Raw genomic sequence first — 6,693 nt, forward strand, 5'->3', positions numbered from 1 at the left:
TGGCTCTTTCCATTTTCTGCTCACATTCAACACAGAGTTATTCATATCGGCTTTGTCTTGTTGTATTTTTCGAAGTGGTCGAGGAGCGCTTTGCCAAGATGGAGATGCAGCTCCGGACAACTCATCATCAAGCGCAATATGCTCGGGAAGAAGCTCGGCTTGCCCGGGAAACGGCCTAGAAAACCGACATGCTCTTGAAGGAAGAGCGGGAGTCTGGTCAGACTACCCAAGAATCTTCCTCCCTCCTCCAACAAGATGTCGACAAGCACATCATGCAGTACGACCAACTAAAGGTCGAATGTGACACCTTGGTCGAGTATCTCAGGAAGCAGGCCTCGGATCTGATGGAGATCAAGGTGTGTCAGACCAATGGCGAGGGGGTGGGGGTGAAGAAGACTACGTATATCATGGTCGGTAAGCCATATCTTGTGCAGTGCATTTTCGGACATCAACATTTGGCATTCTTCAGAGAGCTTCTCCAACCTGCCACAAATGGAAGCTATGCCCCGTAGTATGGGCATGATCGGGACCTTCCGGCTACAGTTCTAGGACGTCTCTCGCCCTATGATTCTTGGAGACAAGCTCAAGCAGTTTGGGAAGTTCACGTGTTTGCCAGGCCGGTAATCAAGGGCATCTTCCGACGGCTTTGGCAGAGGAGGCCACCCCGAGGAATCTCTTCAACCTCGTCGTTCGCCTCCAAGGGGCACCTCTCCGGATTGGCACCTAGAAGGTGTTTGCTGCCCGGGAAGGAGTGCCCCAAGCATGGGCAATGCTCCAAGCCCACTACCACACGCTCATCCGTCCTATTGTGGAGGCCGACCCCTTGGGTCCCGACAGAAACTGGGTGACACCGAAGAATTAATTCGACGTCGCGATGGAGTGTGCCCGGCTAACCTAGCGGGACTACCTCCTGAATAGATAATAGAATAGATATGAGTAGTAGCGTGGCCTCGGAATGTTGAGGAAGTGCTATAAAAAGATTAAGCCTTAACTGTTGTAGTTTATTTTGGATGCCAAATACAAGTTTGGTCTTAAAATAGTTGTACTTTTGTCGTGCTTTAACTTTACCTGCCTCCGATCTCAAACAGCGTTTGGGCCAGCTTTCGGCGTCAACCCCATTGGCAACAAGGCATTGAGGAGTACTTCAGTGACCAACTTAGCCGGACTAGCAGAAACTTGGCTATTAGGCTGGTTGTAATGGTAGTATCATAACTAGTATCATGCATACCAACTAGGCAATTTTGATGAGGTGTCGTAGCATTAAATGAAGAAAGAGATGGTGGAGTATCATATCATGATACCGTATCATAATAAATGCTATGCTACTTTGTGTCATGTATGTCAATAAATAGAGTACTACATGATACTGATATATGATACTATGCATTAGGGAGATAGTATCATACAATAATATCATATGCATGATACTAGTATATGATACTCCCCATTACAACCAGCCTTAGCCAAAAGATACAAATTGAAGACCGTAGCAAAGAAAAATGCAACAAACCGACTAATGGGAAAAACACATAGGCTGGCTAGCAGGACGGATTAAAGTAAAGGCTTTAATAGCCTCCAAATCCGGCCTGGGGAATGAAATCAAACTTCCACGCAAAAAACAGACTTGGGTAAATTATTGAGCACGATAAATAAACAAATTAAATAGACACAAAAGCGAATAAGATACCCTGGATTGGGGGTAAAAAAATTTATTTAATTCACCCTATAACGTCTGGATCGAGCTAAACAATATAAACTAAGATAAAGATAAACAGAGCTAAATGTAAACAAGGGTTGGGCTCGAGTCTTCCATCCTACGCTTCCCGGAACTGATATGATCCATCAAAAACCTTATGAAAGGACAAAACAGGTGCCATGTATGTAGAGTGCGCATCTCCAAACGGAAGTACGGTGTCATGTGAGTGTAGTTAGCGTCTACAAATGATGAATATATTGTATTACATTGTAATTGTTAAAAAAAGTCAACTTTGCACTAAAAATCCGTACTTTTCTAAACAGGGGCAAGCTTTGTAAAATGGACAAATTTTACACAAAACAATGTCAACATTGACAATAGCAAATAAATATAATATATAAATGGTTTCCCGATGGACAAATTTTACACAGAGTATGCGTACGGCGCACTCATGACACGACCGGATAATGATCCCCTTGCTCCCCTCATATGACGTTTAAAGGCTCCACGCAAGATCAAAATTTTTGCTTGGCTCCTCTTTAAGGACCGTCTCAACACCAGGGCCAACCTTACCCACAAGCAGATCATCTCCACAGACATATGCCCTCGCTGTGCTATGTTTCCCGAAGACTCCATGCACCTCTTTATCACCTGCCCACTTGCCAGCCGGGTCTGGCAGTGAGTGGGTATCCTGCCACAGACGAACGACATCGACGACCTTTGGGATGTTCCTTTACCCCTTCACCTACCGCACAAGACTTGGCCAATGGTTCTCATGTCTCTCCTTTGGAATATCTGGGCTGCACGCAATGATATGCTGTTTAGGAGCATTGATCAATGTTCTGTAATAACTCTAAGAGCTCTTATTTCTGACCTAGACCTATGGTCACATCGTCTTATGGCAACATGTGACAAGGAGGACGTCTTCTCGTGGCGTTCCTACCTCTGCACGTTGCGCCGTGCCTTTGTAATTCTGTGCTTGGTGCCTCGGCGGCTTTTGAATAATATATTTAGGTCGGGAGCCCCCTCCCCCCTTACATTCTAAAAAACATTTATTTACTATCATATGAGTATATATTTTCTTAATAAACTAGTTAGATTTTAGAAATCTAAACTTATGAAAAGAAATGCATATTTGTATAAGAACCGGGGACGTATAGTACATAAATAAATGCTTCTAAGCATCATTCGCAAATTGGTCCACGAAAGTCCCCAGATTATGACCCGATGAGCCGCCGTGTGCGATTGCTTCCTGCAACTTCGCCTTCCACGCCGCCGAGCTCGCCCGTATGGCTGCGCCCTCCTCCGTGTCACCCATGATGATCTCCAGGCACCTCGCGAGCTCCTCCGCTTCCAGAACCCTGTCAGCGCCGGGCGCGGCACGCACGCCGATGCCCCACTGGACGACCAGGCGCGCGTTCGTGTCCTGGTCGGACCACTGCGGCACGGCGACCACCGACGTGCCGCACGCTATGCAATTCAGCGTCGAGTTCCAGCCGCAGTGCTATAACACCCTCGATGCAACTATATCTCCCACGTGTCGAGGCACGACTTAGAGGCATAATCGCATTGAAGGCATAAGTCGCAACTTAGGCAATCTTCACAACATCCCATGTAATATAGATAATAAAAGGGGAGAAAACATAGTTGGCTTACACTCGCCACGCCAATCAAGTACATAAATAACATTACATCATCCAAACACTCATGGCCCGACTACGGCGCCAAAATAAAAGATAACCCAACAAGCGACACGGTCCCAATCACCCCCAACTGGGCACCACTACTGATCATCAGGAAAGGAAACATAGTAGCGTTGAGAGTCTTCGTCGAACTCCCACTTGAGCTCACACGCGTCTGCTGGAGCGGAATCATCAGGCCCTGCATCTGGTGTAATAGTAATCTATGAGCCACAGGGACTCAGCAATCTCGCACCCTCGTGATCAAGACTATTTAAGCTTATAGGTAAGCCAAGGTAAAATATATGTGGATCTGCAGCAAGCGACTAGCATATATGGTGGCTAACTTATTCGCAAGAGAGAGCGAGAAGAGGAGGCAAAGCGCGAGCGAGAAACTAGAGAACAACCTGCGCAAACATTACTCCAACACCGTGTCCACTTCCCAGACTCCGCCGAGAAGAGGCCATCACGGTAACACACTCAGTTGATTCATTTTAATTAAGTTAAGGTTCAAGTTATCTACAACCGGACATTAACAAATTCCCATCTGCCCATAACCGTGGGCACGGCTTTCGAAAGTTCAATCCCTGCAGGGGAGTCCCAACTTAGCCCATGACAAGCTCTCACGGTCAACGAAGGAATAGACCTCCTCCCAAGACGTTCCGATCAGACTCGGTATCTCAGTTCTTCAAGACAACTCCGACAATGGTAAAACAAGTCCAGCAACACCACCCGCTGTGCTGACAAATCCCGATAGGAGCTGCACATATCTCGTTCTCAGGGCACACCGGATAAGCTAAGCGTACGGGAGCCAACGTAACCCAAGTTGCTAAGGGACGGCCCCGCACGGTGCTCTAGGTTGGACCAACACTCAGGGGAGCACTGGCCCGTGGGGTTTAAAATAAGATGACCCTTGAGTCCGCGAAACCCAAGGGAAAAAGGCTAGGTGGCAAATGGTAATACCAAGGTTGGGCATTGCTGGAGGAGTTTTATTCAAGGCGGACTGTCAAGGGGTTCCCATTATAACCCAACCGCGTAAGGAACGCAAAATCCGGGAACATAACACCGATATGACGGAAACTCGGGCGGCAAGAGTGGAACTAAACACTAGGCGAGAGGCCGAGCCTTCCACCCTTTACCAAGTATATAGATGCATTAAGATAACAAGATAATATAATGATATCCCAACAAGTAAATAAATGTTCCAATAAGGAACGGCCTTCAATCTTCACCTGCAACTAGCAACGCTATAAGAGGGGCTGAGCAAAGCGGTAACATAGCCAATCAACGGTTCGCTAGGACATGGTGGGTTAGAGGTTTGACATGGCAATTTGGGAGGCTTGAAAGCAAATGGTAGGCATCATAGCATTGGCATAGCAAAATATCAAGCAAACTAGCATAGCAAAGATAGTAGTGATTTCGAGGGTATGATCATCTTGCCTGCAAAGTTGTCAGAGTTGACTGGATCCTCGAAAGCTAACTCAACGGGCTCCTCATTAGCGAACGCGTCTCCCGGCTCTACCCAAACAAGACAAACAAACAACAAGGGCACAATCAACCACGTGCAAGGATCAAACAATATGATGCAATGATGATATGCTATGCGGGATGCGATGCGGGATGCAAAATGCAAGATATGATAGGAAATGCAAGAACCTTGCCTCAACTTGGAAATACAAGTGTGCCACTGGAAAGATGAGATGAAATCGCTTGAAAACGATATAAAGAACATCGGAATCGGAGTTATGGTTTGGAAATGGCAAGCGATTTAAATATGACACCGGTCTACGATTTACAGCAAGTAGCCGTCTAAATGCAAAGAGATGAACATGCTACAACACTCAAACATGGCATAAGAATACATGGCAGGGATGCATTCAAGATTCTTAACAAAAGTCTAGCACTGAGCTACGGTCAATTCATCCATTAACAGGTTCAAACAAGCATGGCAAAAATGCATATGGCAAACAGATCTCAGACTTAGTGAAATTAACACTTGTCTGGAATTTCAGATCAGGTAACCCACTTCGGAGCAACAAAACTACATGCTACAGGACCTGAACATGGCAAAGTAAAGCATGTCATGGAGCTACTCAAAGAGCTTAACAAAAGTCCCTTAGTGACCTTGAGCCAAAAGGGATCAGAAAATACAATTGCAAGCATGTGAACATAGCAAAAACATAATCAGTTTTCAGACTTAGTGAAAACTGGAGCATGCTGAAACATAACTCAAGTAGGCATGTTTACGAGCTCGATGCACTCACTACGGTGCAAGTCATAACAAGCTAATCATACACCCATTAATAAGACACAATATGCAAGCTAGACATGGCAAGAACAATAGCATAGCATGCACGGCTCAACTACAACATCATCGGCAAAATTGCAAACAAGTTGACAATCTGCCCACATTCACAAAGTAGCAAAAGTAGAGCTCAATTGACTCAAGCTAGGGTGCTCCATAATTGCAAAAAAGACATGTATCGATAGAGCACTGCAAGATTAACAAAACATCCTTACTGATCATCCCCAAAAGAGGCACGGATCACTAGGAAATAACACGAACATATGACAACATGAGATAAACAGATCAAGGACTTAGTGGAAATGTTAAGTCCCTGAAAACAGAATTACCAAGTGCTCCACTTTGCAAGCTTGTGCTAGTCACCACACACATCACAAAAATACATGGGTTGCACCTCTGGAAAGATGACAAAGCCCTTTACAAAACATATGTAGAGCATCAGGGCATATCATGCACACAATAATCATGGCAAAAATGACAAAAAGCTAAATGGAGCAGCAGATCTGACAATTAACTCAAGTATCTCTCTTCTAACAGCATTTCGGGCATCAACATGAACTCAAATGAAAATGATGCAATGTAATGAAATTATGTACTCTCTGAGATGAACATTTTGATATGCTATATGCATGAATCGGAGCTACGGATGCAAAGTTACGAGGCTATGAACATAAGCACATGGATCTGCGATTTTCAGGACTTAGAAGAAAAAAACACCTCCAGATCTAGGGATTACTATTCATGGCACGCAAACCGAGGCGATTCCGGCGAGGTGGCGGCTGCTCCGGCGAGGTGGAGTCAAGGGGGAGGTGAGGGAGAGGCGAGGCCGGCTCAAGGGGCTCGCCGGAGACCGAGCGGCGCAGCGAGACGGTAGACTTGGCGGCGGAGGCGACGGAGGCGAGCGGCTGCGGCGGCCGGGGTGAGATTCGGCCGGCGAGGTGGCGGCGCACGGCGGCGGGGCACCTGGGCGGCGCGCACGCGGCGAGGTAGGAGAAGGCGGCGGGGCGACGTGC

General features: G+C 46.4%; 1 pseudogene; it reads right to left on the reverse strand.

Moving 5' to 3' along the window:
- Positions 1–2,873: 2,873 nt before the first annotated feature.
- Positions 2,874–6,693, reverse strand: part of LOC119319016 — a 22,536-nt pseudogene continuing 18,716 nt past the window's right edge.

This window comes from Triticum dicoccoides, chromosome 6A (genome assembly GCF_002162155.2).
Source record: "Triticum dicoccoides isolate Atlit2015 ecotype Zavitan chromosome 6A, WEW_v2.0, whole genome shotgun sequence".
Lineage (NCBI taxonomy): Eukaryota > Viridiplantae > Streptophyta > Magnoliopsida > Poales > Poaceae > Triticum > Triticum dicoccoides.